General features: G+C 42.9%; 2 non-coding genes across 2 annotated transcripts; one reads left to right on the plus strand and one right to left on the minus strand.

The window, feature by feature from the left end:
- Window positions 1-5,926: 5,926 nt before the first annotated feature.
- Window positions 5,927-6,064, plus strand: LOC119943178. The gene has a single exon (XR_005455648.1). It is a non-coding gene; the product is annotated as a small nucleolar RNA SNORA7 (small nucleolar RNA).
- Window positions 6,065-9,847: 3,783 nt separating this feature from the next.
- Window positions 9,848-9,984, minus strand: LOC119943147. Its single transcript, XR_005455623.1, has one exon. It is a non-coding gene; the product is annotated as a small nucleolar RNA SNORA7 (small nucleolar RNA).
- Between the last annotated feature and the right edge of the window lie 4,722 nt (window positions 9,985-14,706).

The raw sequence follows: 14,706 nt of genomic DNA on the forward strand, positions 1-14,706 counted from the left end.
TTATTTTCAGCCCTTGCATCCTAGTAACAGTATGTGAATCTCTATTTTAAGGGTGTTTCAGGTTATAATCGTCAAAGCCCCGTTATCACATTTAGAAGGGTAATAAATGATGGTAATATAGAAGAAATCTGTGTCATTAGGGTGCATCTCAAAGTTCCCCAGAAGCCTTCTGGTTATCTATTCCTGTTTCTACACATAGACCAAATCCATCATCACACATCACTTTAAAGGATTTAAAGGATTTTCTAGTTTGTTGAATTCAGCTGTCCAATTTATTTGCTATTAGACACACATGATCTAAGTGGTCCTAAGCTTTCAATGATCCAGAAGTGGGTTTCTTTGAGTGAAATCCACTGGGAATTTTCAGCATTTTAGATATTCTTTGTAGAGGAGGCCAGAGAAATGAGCTGGGTTTTTTTTTTAACCTTTTCTCTTGTTTTGTTTTGTTTTTTTTTTCATCAAATGCCACAGATCTCACCCAGGTGCTTCAATTACAGTGTGCTGCATTTGAATGAGCTGGACAGGATGGGTTCCTTTCTAGATGGTTTCCAGTTTCCACTGCTGTCCTTGGACAGAATTTTTATTTATCCATTTCCAGATCTCTTCCCAAGAGGATGCTGGTTTGGACTGTTTGTTGGAATGTCTCTAGCGACTTATTTATTATGAATACAGATGCCATATTGAATGCCCTGGGAGAATGGAGAGTTGTGGAGGAGAGAATTCATTCATTAATTCATTCACTCAGTTGTAGTTACGGCATACTTACTGTGTGCAAAACACTATTCTAAGCACTTTGGAGAGTACAAAATAACAATAAACCGACACATTCCCTGCCCTCAAGGGGTTTAGGACCATAGTTCTTAGTGGACTGACTCTGGCTGTGCAGTCTTCTTCAAATGCTATGGAGTTGTTTCCAACCCATAGTGACTCCACAGGCACACCCTCTTCAGAATGTCCCATCTCCTGTCACAAAGTCATTCTGGTATGTGTATCCATATTTTCTTGGTATAGATACAAAAGTGTCTTACCATTGCCTTCTTCCACACAGTAAAAACTTGAGTCTGTCATTGCCTTTGTTCAACATTTCACTTAATCAGCCACCTTTCACTTTTTCCCATGCCACTGCTGCCCAGCACAGGTGAATCGACTTTGACACTTTGGCTTAGACCTTTCCATAATGGGTAGCCCTATATGGCATAGCTCTAAGCTTCATCAGCAAACACAAACTCTCCTGCCATGATAAGGCATTGATTCATAGGAAAGGGTTGTGCTGGGGTACCTACTGGCCTGGGGAAGGGTCTCAGATGCCCTAGGGATGGTGGTGGGGAAGACAAGCCTTAACCACAGGTCTTAATTTAGGCTGGGTACATGACTACAAACTCTGTTGTACTCTCCCATGTGTTTAGTACAGTACTCTGCACACAGTAAGTGCTCAATAAATATAATTTAATGACTGACTAGTTAATCTGTGCTGGGATTTGCTGGTACTCATCCCTGGAACCAGAGGCAAAAACCCTAACAGTGTTTTGGGCAGAGCCCCTGATAGACCAATGATGCAGTTGATAGGGGGAAACCTTTGGCTGTTACATTTGATATTTGCCCCATCCTCAACCCCACAACACTTATGTACCTATCTATAAATGATGTATTAGGAGTTATTTCATGTATATTAATGCCTGTCTCCCCCCTCTAGACTGTAAGCTCACTGTGGGCAAGGAACGTGTCTACCAACTCTGTTGTATTCTACTTAGAGCTTAGATCAGTGCTCTGCACACAGTAAATTTATTCATTCATTCAATCATAATTGTTGAGCACTTACTCTGTGTAGAGCACTGAGTAAAGCACTTGGGAGAGTACAACAACAAAATGACACATTCCCTGCTCAAAAATACCATTGATGATGATGATGATGATGATGATGATTTGGCCTAGTGGATGGAACACGGTCCTGGGAGTCAGAAGGACCAGGGTTCTAATCCCAGTTTTGCAACTTGTCTGCTATGTAACTTTGGACAAGCTACTTCACTTCTCTGTGCCTCAGTTCTCTCATCTGTAAAATAGGATTAAGACTGTGAGCCTTATATGGGACAGGAACTGTGTCCAACTTGATTATCTTGTATCTATCCCAGCAGTTAGAACAGTGACTGGCACATAACAAGCGCTTAACAAGCATTATTATTATTATGTGAATGTGGCCATGTAGGGAGAACCAGCAGATGAAGCTGTCAGAAGCCAGTAAGGAGCCATGTGAGAGGGACAACCTCTCAGGCTAGAAGTAGAGATGCTTCTGTGCCTCAAAGCCCATTTCCTCTCTCCCCCAAGCCCCATTTTCCCTCCCATTCAAGCATTTTGGCCAGAGTAGATTGACCTGTCAATTGGAGAAGTTCTGGATTTCAGAATCTGGTACCTCTCCCAGTACAAATTAAGCACTGCCATTCCATCAGCCAGGTCTTCTGCTTATCTCGGCTCCTTTTCCATGAGGAATGGTATAGCGATAGCCTTTTTGGCCAGAAGTCAGCCAGGCTGTCTGGCTCCAGAGCACAGTTTCTAGGTGGAACCTTGCTGGGCTTAAAGACAGAAAACTCCAGTCCATACTTCACTCTGCTGCCTGGATTATTTTTCTACATAAAACTTTCAGTCCACATTTTCCACTTATCAAGATCCTCCAGTGATTGCCTATCTACCTCCGCATCAAACTGAAACTCCTTACCACTGGCTTTAAAGCACTCAATCACCTTGCCCTCTCCCGTTAATAATAATAATAACAATGGTAATTGTTAAGTGCTTACTATGTGCCAAGTGCTGTTCTAAGCTCTGGGATAGATACAAGTTAATCAGGTTGGACACAGTCCCTGTCCCACATGGGGCTAACACTCTCAATCCCCATTTTACAGATGAGGTAACTGAGACCCAGAGAAGGGAAATGACTTGCCCAAGGCATGTGGCAGAGCCAGGATTAGAACCCAGATCCTTCTGACTTCCAGGCCTTCGCTCCCTCCACTGAACACCCTGGCTACTACAATCCAGCCCGTACGCTTCGCACCTCTAATGCCAAACTACTCACTGTATCTCAACTTCATCTATCTCGCTGTCAACCTCTTGCCCACATCCTACTCTGGTCTGGACTGCCCTGCCTCTTCATATCCTACACTCACAACTCCCCACTTTCAAAGACTTGTTGAAGGCACAGCTCCTCCAAGAAGACTTCTGAGACTAATCCCACATTTCCCCTACTCCCTTTCCCTTCTGTATCACCCTTTCATTTATATTTGTTCACTTTGTTCATCCCAACCTCAGCCCCACAGCACTTAGTACATATCCATAATTTATTTATTTATATTAATGTCTGTTTTGTCCTCTATACTGTAAGCTTCTTGTGGGCAGGGAACATGTCTAACAATTCTGGTATATTGTATTTTCCCAAGATCTTAGTACAATACTCTGCACATAGCTCTCAATAAATACGATTGATTACTTGGTTGATTGACTGAAGATGTGGCCCAAGGTTTGAGACACAGCTTCAGTTTCTGCATCAACATGATGAAGCTCTGCAGCAAGTAACCATGAGGGGCAGCATAACACTGTGTGTTTGCTCCACGAGGTATTGCTTTTACTACAATTTCAGACTTGAACATTACAGTTCTCCTAGCACTATGTTCAACTTTGATAATAATAATAATGGCATTTGTTAAGCACTTACTATACGCCAAGCACTGTTTTAAGTGCTGGGGACGATACAGGGTAATCAAGTTGTCTCACCTGGGGCTCACAGTCTTAAGACCCATTTTACATATGAGGTAACTGAGGCACAGAGAAGTTAAGTGATTTGCCCAAAGTCACACAGCTGACAAGTGACAGAGCCGGGATTAGAACCCTTGACCCCGGAGTCCCAAGCCCATGGTCTTTCCACTAAACCACACTGTTCTCATCAGGCCCTGTGTTCCATTGTGGGCCCAGTAACCGAAGCATGCTATGGGAAACCAAGCAGAAAAATCCAAATGACTAGGGGCTTGAAGGAACTGGGGCAATTTAGTTCAGAGAAGAGTAGGGTGCACAGTAATATAGTAGCCATCTTTAAGTGTGTGAAGATACATTACACTAGCATCAGAGATCAGTTCTTTATTTCTCTAGAAACAGCATGGCCTAGCTAAAAGAGCATGTGCCTGGGAGGCAGAGGACTTTGGTTCTAATCCTGGCTCTGCTACTTCCCTGCTGCATGAACCTCGAGTAAGTCACTTAACTTCTGTGTGCCTCAGGTCCTCATCTGTAAAATGGGGATTCAATACCTGTTCTCCCTCTTATTTAGACTGTGAGTCCTATATGGGACTCAAGTTTTGGCCTGCAAGTTTCCTCTCAGCTTTCAGGCCATGCTTGTGAGGGTTTCCTCAGGTGTTAAGAGGGGATTTTCTCTCGGTGTTCGTGTCAATTTACAGGGTCTTCACAGAGCCCATCTTCAGACCATCGTGTCCTTTTCTGGTGAAGCCATGAGTAGTACACATACACTCAGCCATTTACACATGTATTCTGTAAGGAGACAGACTACAAGTGGTATTCTGGTCTTCTCTATGCTTTCTTCTTGAATATTTAGTAACTGTTTAAAATCATCTTTGTAAAATGTTAAATCATGCCTCCTCATCCAAGTGACACCTTATTTGGGAGCAAATTTTCCTTTATTAGCCACTACTCTCATTTCAGATTCTAATCTTTATCACAGGACATATTCAAAGTTGGGTTGGTTAAAGATTACTCTATGTAATGGGCCCTATGGATCAATTCACATTGAAATAAGCTAAAATTAGATTTTATCTCTTACAATATGCCATACTTTCGATTCAATGACAAAACACCCAAGTTGGCAGATAGTTGACATTTCAATACCATTCCCAGCATGCTGTAGTCTACTTGCTCTCCCTTCTTCACTGACAGAAAACACCCTTAAATTTACAGATCTCTTAATTTCAAACAGTTGCATTTTTACAAACCTGCAGAGCTGAGAATGGGGGTACAACAGTTTAAAAAGTGTTTCATTCAAAGAGATAAGCTCTTGCAAATCAAATATTATACAGAAACTCGTGTTTCAAAGTATTCTCTTTTTGGATCTTGAATTCATAACAGTACTAGTCTGAAAAGGTCAGGTTACTGTTAGTAGTAGTAGTAATAGTAGAAGTAGTGGAAGCCGTAGTTATGATAGCGGTAGTAGGGGAAGCAGCATGGTGTAGTGAATACAGGATGGGCCTGGGAGTCAGAAGGTGCTGAGTTCTAATCCTAGATCCACCACTTGTCTGCTGTGTGGCCTTGGGCAAATCACTTCACTTCTCTGGGCCTCAGTTACCTCATATGTAAAATGGGGATTAAGACTGGGAACGCTCTGCGGGACACGGACTGTGTCCAACTCCGATGCTTAGTACAATGTCTGGCACATAGGAACCACTTAACAAATACCATTAAAATAAAAAAAGTAGACGTTCTAGAAGTAGTAACAGCAGCAGTCAAAGTAGCAGTATTCCTTCATTAATTCAATCCTATTTATTGAGCACTTACTCTTTGCAGAGCACTGTACTAAGCACATGGAAAGTACAATTCAGCAACAAATAGAGACACTCCCTACCCAACAACAGCCTCCCCATCTAGAAAGAGGGAGACAGACATCAAAACAAGTAAACAGGCATTGACAGCACCAATATAAATGAATAGAATTATAGATATATACATGTCTTAATAAAATAAATAGAATAATAAGTATGCACATATATACACAAGTGCTGTGGGGCAGGGAAAGGGATAGAGCAGAGGGAGGGAGTCGGGGTGATGAGGTGGGGAGGTGCAGAGGAAAAGGGGGGCCTAATCTGGGATGGCCTCCTGGAGGAGGTGAGCTTTCAGTAGCAACAGTAGTAGTAACAGTAATAGTAGTAGTGGTAGTAGTAGTCCCCTCTCAGGTTTGCACCTGGAGAGTTTCCAGTACTCTACCAGTCTCAACTATGGGAGGGAGAGTCAAGCAGAGGCATATCCATTCCATTCCTAGCTTAGCCAGTGGCTAGCGAGTGGAAGACAATCTGCTACCAGTCAAAACTCATCTGTGCTGGGCAGCAGCGGCATGGGAGAGAGTTAAGGGTGGAGATTCAAGTTTCCATATTTTTACCAAGAAAACTCTACCGATACAGTACCAGAACAATTGCAGATGGAGGAGGGGTGTTCTGGGAGAGATGTGACCATGGTGTCGCTATGGGTCTGAGACAACTCGACTGCACAAGATGAGAAAAGTAGTGGTAGTCGTAATAGTAGTAATAGCACTTCTTGAGTGCCAGTTTGATATGGCAAATCACACTAGGTGTCTGAAAATTACAGAATAATGAAGTGACACTTTCCCTGTCCACAAGGAGCTTACTTTCTAATGGGGAAGAAAAATATAAAAAACACACAAAAATGTTGGAATAAATATACTGAGAGGACATATACAAATGAATGCTAAGGAGGGTGTGAATAAGTTCATAAATGCTAGAGTTGGCTGAAGGGACAGTATGACAGGGTGTTGGGAGATTAATCAGGGAAGGCTTGTTGGAGGAGGTGGTATTTTAGGAGGGCTTTGAAAGTGGGGAGAGTTGTGATTTGCCTGATGTGCAGAGGGATTTCCAAGCTGAGGGAACAATGTAAGCGAGGGTACAGCTCACTAAGAGGAACAGCATGGCTCAGTGGAAAGAGCATGGGCTTGGGAATCAGAGGTCATGGGTTCTAGTCCCGGCTCCATCACATATCTGCTGTGTGACCTTGGGCAAGTCACTTAACTTCTCTGAACCTCAGTTACCTCATCTGTAAAATGGAGATTGAGACTGGGAGCCCCACATGGGACAACCTGATCACCTTGTATCCCCCCCACTGCTTAGAACAGTGCTTGGCATATAGTAAGTGCTTAACAAATGCCATTATTATTATTACAGCGGCAGGAGAATTGTGAGCAATATACAGCTAGAAGGTTGGCTTGAGGGGCACAGAGACCGTGAGCTGGGAAATAGCCAAAGATGAGAGTAGATAGGTGTGATATGGCAAGGCCTTCGAGCCTTGAAGTTGATCACTACAAATGGCCTTTTGAGCAAGTGGGCCAATGAATGGCTGCCCTAAGTCAAAACCAAGACTCAACTGTGTCACTGATGATATCTTTGCTGTTGCCATTGCAGGATGAAAATGCAGCAAGAGAGTTAGCTCACGTTTACAGAAGGGCTCCTGAACAGAAAGGGTTGTAAAGCGTCGGGCCGGATTACTGAATGAAGTTGTTGACTATCAATCAATCCAATTTATGGAGCACCTACTATGTGCAGAGCACTGTATTAAACACTTGGGGGACTACAATATAGCAGAATTGGTAGTTACCTTCCCCAGCCCACATTGAGCTCACAGTCTAGAGGGGGGAGACATATATTAATATAAATAAATAAATTATGGCTATGTACCGAAGTGTTGTGACTACTTTCCTGGAGGTCTTTTAGGAGAGAAGGTCGATTGTTCTGCGTGGATCCAGGTGGAATCTCTAACCAAGGTCAGGAGAAGATTTGGCAGGGCACATAGAGTTTGCTGAAGCCAGAGGCAGGTCGAGGGGTGGCTTAGGCAAATTCAGTTGAAGATTCAGCAGGGCCCCATTTCCTCAAAACTTGACTCCCTCAGCCCCATTTCCTCTAGAGGAGATTTTCAGCATCAAGAAAGTGAAATCAATCTTCTTGGTTCACAAGCTTTGCCAGATCAATCTGGGTCATTTTGAATTAAAGCTAAAAGAAGAAGAAAAGCCATCTAGATTGTCAAGGAAGTAAAAGCAGTGCAGACAGCATAATCAGAGCTTTAATCAGCCTAAATGAATTCCAAATTAATTCTCTCAGTCCTTCTCAGCTCTGACTCATTTTGAGTTTTATCTGTGGTCTCCATAGGTGTCATTTAAATTTATACCCAATAGATGTTTGAGTGTTCCAGCCTGAAGTTTTCCTCTGTGTCATCGGCCAGCAGAGATAAATCACTGTGTATGTGTGTTTGTGTATGAGGACATCAAGGATTGATGGGCATTTGAATCAATTTAATCCAAATAACCCAAGTTTGTGCCAAAGTTTAAGAGAGGAAAAGGAAGACTGATTCAGAGAAGGCATTTGTCTCTCTCCACAAATACTTCATTTATTCTAGGAAGGGCATTGGAAGTGCTAAAAAACTCAGAGAAATGTTCCATGTGGAACTAGAGTCCATCACCCCAAAACACAATGATGTTATTAGCCCAGGCTCAAAGCTATAAGCTCATTCTGGGCAGTGAATGTGCTTACCAATTCTGTTGTACTCTCCCAAGTACAGGGCTCTATACACAGTAAGTGCTCAACAAACAAGATAGATTAATTGTGAATGTAGAAGGAAATATTGTAATCCTTCAGTTTTGTGAAGGCTGTTTCATGGATGAAGCTTGTGCCTGCACTCTGCCCTGGGAGGTTGGAGACAAACTTCCTTTCTGGCATAGCTCAAGTGGTCCCAGGAGGCTTCTGGACTATCCAGTTGTCCCAGGAAGCCTCAGGAGGCATGCAAAGAGGAATCTGGGTACTGGGTAGGTCCTGGCTCCTTCCTTGGGGTTCCCTGAAGGCTGGGTGGTTGGTGGAATATCTCCTCCAGAGTTGTGATGGGATTTATTGGGAAAGACTTAGGACACCAAACTAGAATTGTTATGTTGTGGTAATTATTAGGTGCTTACTATGTGTCAAGTACCAGTCTAAACATTGGGGTAGATGCAGTTAATAAGGTTGGACAGAGTCCCCATCCTACATGGGGCTCACTATTTACGTAGGAGGGGAACAGGTATCGAATTCCCATTTTATGGTTGAGGAAAATGAGACACAGAGAAATTAAATGACTTGTCCAAGGTCACACAGCAGGTAAGTGGCTGGGCTGGGATAAGAACCCAGGCCTTCTGACACTCAGGCCCAGGCTCTTTCCACAAGGCCATGCTGCTTCCCAACCAGAACTCAGAATTCCTTCAACATCACGGAGTCTTAGGACAAGAGACCCCACAGCCCATTTCCCTTCGGCTGCTTGGGGACTGGAGTGGGTGCCCTAATGACCATGTAGAGTCAACCTGCTAGCAATAAGGTGGCCATTCTTTTAAGGGAGATTTGTTCATTCTGGCTTTGCACACTGCCTTGGCTAAACTCAGCTTCCATCAATAATTAGCATGGGCATAAGCATATCCAGGCTCTCCCATCCTGCACTTCAATTGCTCTGCCATCTAGAATCAGAAAATGGTATTTCTGGCATTCCCTCCACCTCCCACCCAGCAGTATTTCCAGGCCTGGTCACAATTTCAATCAGCTCTTCCAGAACACTTGGGATATCCCCTTGCAACATTTCACAGATTCCTCAGAAAACATTCTTAGAAGTGGCAGAAAGAGTCCAAACTCCAGAGCTCCAATGGAAAAAAAGTGTTTTTCAAATTACATTAAAAATCGGGAATTTCAACATCCATGTGGATGCTTCTGATAATCGTCCAGCTGTTAGCTGCCTCTCGCACTTCAATTAGGAGACTTCCAGCTCCAGCCCACCTCATCTGCTCACCTACTTGGACACCGTCTGGATTTCATCATCACTTGTCCTAGTAGCATTTCTACCTTCTTGTCTTATGCTGTCAAGTTGTCTCTGACACATAGTGACTCCATGGGCACATCTCTCCCAGAATGCCCTACCTCCATCTGCAATTGTTCAGGTAGTGTATCAATAGAGTTTTCTCGGTAAAAATCCAGAAGTGGTTTATGATTGCCTTCTTCTGTGTGGTCAACTTGAGTCTCCACCCTCGACTTTCTCCTATGCTGCTGCTGCCCAGTACTGGTGAGTTTTGACTTGTAGCAAATTGCCTTCCACCTACTAGCCACTGCCCAAGCTAGGAATGGAACAGGTATGCCTCTCCTTGACTCTCCCTCTCATAGCCAAACTGGTAGAGTACTGGAAACTCTCCAGGTGCAATCCTGAGAGGGGATTTTTAACTTCACCAACTCTGAAATGCTATTCTCTGATCCCTGCTTTCTAATCTGCTTTCTCTCCATCACTCCCTGCAAAACTGTTCTCTACCTCTGTTCTGTAGATTCCTTACCCTTTTTCCAAGACACCACGCCCCATTTGGACTCCCTTCCCAATTCCCCTATCTTGATGTGCAATTCCACTCACTAATTTCCACTGCTTCTGCTGAAGTCTAAGCTGTGTGGACCAGAGGAAAGATCATGTGTATGGGAAACAGAGGACCTGGGTTCTAATCCCAGCTTCTCCATTTATCTGCTGGGTGATCTTGGGCAAGTCACTTCACTTCTCTGCACCTCAGTTACCTCATCTGTAAAAAGGGAATTAAATCCCCCTCCCTCAAATTTATACTGCAAACTGTATGTGGGACAGGGACTGTGTCTTATCTGATTATCAACTATGCACCCCAGTGTTTAGTAAAGTCGTTGACACACAGTAAGCATTTAACAAATACCATTAGAAAACCCTTTTTGACTCCCAAGCACATTGCCTCCATCAACTATTCCATTCCTTTAACTCCTGGAGAAAAGCAGGTGCCCCTACCTCCATCCTCTCATGCCCCTGATAACTTTGACATCTGCTCTGTTGACAAAATAGAAATCATCAGTGTGAGCTTTCCCAATTCTCCCCTTCACTTCCATAGCTCTCCCACTCCACAGTCCCTCTTTCATCCTCAGCTGTTTCTTAAGAAGAGCTGTCCCACCTGCTTTCAAAATCCACCCTTCCACTGGCTCCTCTGACTCCATTCCTTCTCACCTTCTAAAACCCTGGTACCCCCTCTTTTTCCCTCCCTGTATGCCATCTTCAATGTTTACAGACATTCTAGGACTTGTGTGCCATTTAAGTATTTAAGTTCTTAAATACTCACAACCTCCTTAAGTTCATATTGTTGTATTCTAGTTCTTTTGCCAATCAGTCTGTATCTTTTTGTCTCCTCTGCTTTGTCTCCCTGTCCTTCTGTCTGGCTCTCAACCATTTGCAGCTTGAGGGAGTAAGGAATAAGAACTGTAGGAACCATATCTGGCTTTCTGGTTCAAAATGTACAGAACAGAAATCAGGCAGTGCTCATCATTTCTCAATTATTCCCAATAAGGAAAAGGATCAAACTATTAGCTTGGAATTTCCTAATTCTCTTGAAATGTATTGCTGGCTAGTCTTAAATTTCCAACTAAATGGAGACATTTAAATGGATCTCAATGAGTAGCAAGGAAACTTTCATTTTCAGGAGAAAGGGTATTTTAGTCTATTGTAAGCATTCATTATTTATCTCAGTTAGTTCTAAGGGCTGGGATCATTTGCATTTCCTTAGCTATACAGGTGATTAAAAAGAAACAAAGGTCTCCAGTTGGAGAGTGTCAATTCTAGCTTCAGTGGGTTCTGAAATTCACCTTCAAGGCAAATGGTCATGAAGTCTTTAGCATGTAAATCACACCACCACAGTTGCTTTAGCCTAACCTTATTCTTAGAGTTTGAGTATTTTATTCCTACTCTCACTATATGTATAGTTTTATTTTTATATATTTATCTGTGCATTCAGCCACCCATTCAACTGTTTCACCCTGAAATGTTTGTACTGCTTTCTTTATTGTTGTTCTTCCTCCAGAGTTCACTACCCATAAGCAGCATGGCTCAATGGAAAGAGCATGGAATTTGGAGTCAGAGGCAATGAGTTCAAATCCCGGCTCCGCCACTTGTCAGCTGTGTGACTTTGGGCAAGTCACTTCACTTCTCTGGGCCTCAGTTACCTCACCTGTAAAATGGGGATTAAGACTGTGAGCCTCCTTGGGGCAACCTGATCACCTTATAACCTCCCCAGAGCTTAGAACAGTGCATTGCACATAGTAAGCGCTTAATACATGCCATTATTAAGTAAATTTTGTCTTTCTCCCTCATTAAAATGTAAACTCCTCAATGAGCAAGGAATATATGTCTTGCTACCTTTGTATTCTCCTGAATGCTTAGTTCAGTGCCTAATATTCAGTCAATGCTTAATAACACCATTGATTGATTGACACTCTCCTATTACTGAACTGGGTGCCTTGTTGCAAAAGCTGTGGGTAACACTGATGTGGATTTTAGAACCTCAAGGTGGTGGCCAGGACTTTAACTTGCCCCAGCACCGCAGGGGTCCTTGTTCATTCTGCTCCAGGGGTCCCTGTCCCTCAGAACCCTGCAGCTAGATACAAAGAGGTAAAAGCTGGCTAGTGACAGTCTAGTGGAAAGAGCAAATGCCTCTCTCCTCCTTCTTCTTCTCCCTCTTTTGCTTCTTCCTTCTGTGTCACCCTGACTTGCTGTCTTCATTCATCTCCCCTTCCCAGCCCCACAGCACTTATGTACATATCTGTAATTTATTTATATTAAAGTCTGTCTTCCCCTCTAGACTGTAAGCTCACTGTGGGCAAGGACTGTTTCTGTTTATTGTTGAATTGTACTTTCCCAAGTGCTTAGTACAGAACTCTGCACAAAGTAAATGCTCAACAAATACAACAGAATGAATGAAGAGGACGTGGGTTCTAATCCTGACTCTGTCACATGTCTGTTCTGTGACCTTGGGCAAATGACTTTACTTTTCTGGGCCTCAGTTACCTCATCTGTAAAATGGGGATTGAGATTGTGAGCCACATGTGGGACAGTACTGTGTCCAACCTGATTACTGTGTATCTATTCCAGTGCTTAGAACATAGGGCTTAGCACATAGTAAGCGCTTAATGCATAACACAGTTATTAAGAGGATGGCAAGAAGAGGAGATATCTGGGGACTGGAACCCAAAGTCTAGCATTCTGGAGTGCTCACCAATAGCCTGGGTTCCTCACTGACCCCATGTGACTCAGAGTACATCTATGAATGAGGACATTCATTCATTTATTTATTCAATAGTATTTATTGAGCGCTTATTGTGTGCAGAGCACTGTTCTAAGCATTCAGAAGGGGCAATTCAGCAATAAGGATGGACAATCCCTGCCTACCTTGGGCATACAGTCTAGAGGGAATGTCTAAAGCCTAAACATTCACAGTCCACTCCAGACTGTAAGCTTGTTGTGGGCAGGGAATGTGTCTGTTTGTTGTTATATCGTACTCTACCAAGTGCCAAATACAGTGCTGTGCACACTGTAAACGCTCAATAAATATGACTGAATGAATGAATGAATGATTGGCAATTGGGTCCTGCGTCAAAATGGGAATATCAGATAGGGAAACCAAGCAGTGACTTTCAGGAATAGAATCTGAGTTTAACTATAGCACACAATGCCATCTTTCCACCCACCCCGAAAGAGTATTGCTCAAAGCCAGCAATTTGGCTTGGGTTATAATAGGTGTTCCTAATGATTAAAATTACCATGCTTCTTATGGAGCATCTCAATCAATTATTCCCTTGAGCCGGCTATTATTCTCTCATGCTACTGGAACCAAATGTTGCCCTCAGAGGGGAAAATTGAAAGACTCCAGGAGACAAATGGGAAAGGATGAGAAAAATGATGGTTAATTTCTGAGCAGTGTCTCCTTAGGGAAGGACAGAGGTTTCTACATTGAGATGGAATTCTTGATTCCTTATTTTTCTGATCTTTAAAGAAGGCTGCGTTCTCAAAACTCAATGCCCTAAAACTACAGGAACCATACTTGGCTTTCTTGTCATTTCAAAATACACAGAATAGAAATCAGGCAGTGGAGAAGCAGTGTGGCTCAGTGGAAAGAGCCCGGGCTTTGGAGTCAGAGGTCATGGGTTCAAATCCCAGCTCCGCCAATTGTCAGCTGTGTGACTTTGGGCAAGTCACTTAACTTCCCTGGGCCTCAGTGACCTCATCTGTAAAATGGGGATGAAGACTGTGAGCCCCCCCGTGGGACAACCTGATCACTTTGTAACCTCCCCAGTGCTTAGAACAGTGCTTTGCACATAGTAAGCACTTAATAAATGTCATTATTATTATTATTATTATCGTCATTTCTCAAATGAGCCAAAGTAAAGAATGAATAAATTAAACACATCTGAACAAAGATACTGGCGAAAATGAGCAAAGGGGTCCCACACCAAGGCAGGAATTCAGGAGCAGAAAAAATAACATTTAATTTCTAATCACCCAGTGATTAGAGGCATTGGGACTATAGGGGGAATAATGAAATCAACTCAATGAACAAACATACAAGGGATCTTTTCTGGCTTTCAGCAGGCATCGATGTTGAGGGAAAGATGAAGGGAGTCCAAATTGCATATCTTGCCAAACAATATAATGCCAGCAGAACTGATTTATAGCTTGGATAAGAGAAACCAAAACTGTCCTTCCAAAAATAGGATTTTGGGCATACACCATTGCTATTATTATTAATATTTCAGGTTAAAACCGAAAATCAGATATATTTGAATCGCCCAGCATCTAGGAAAACATTGTTCATGAAATCCACAGGATAAGAAAGCCAGGGCTTGGACCCCTCCAGAGTATAGGCTCCTGGGAGGAGAATGTTTCACTTTGTTAATCTGTACTTTCTAAGTGTCTGTCACAGTGTGCAGCACCAAGTGGACTCTTAATAAATGCTACTGCTACCATTACCACTCCTGCTAATAAATGCTACTACTACCACTACCTTTCCTACTCTACTGCTTACTTCTCCTCCTCGTAGTACTATCACTCCTCCTTTTCCTCCCTTTCCTACTCCCCTTCTTCCTCTTCCTACTCTTATTACTCTTC

The sequence above is a fragment of the Tachyglossus aculeatus genome, chromosome 21 (assembly GCF_015852505.1).
Source record: "Tachyglossus aculeatus isolate mTacAcu1 chromosome 21, mTacAcu1.pri, whole genome shotgun sequence".
Taxonomy (NCBI): domain Eukaryota; kingdom Metazoa; phylum Chordata; class Mammalia; order Monotremata; family Tachyglossidae; genus Tachyglossus; species Tachyglossus aculeatus.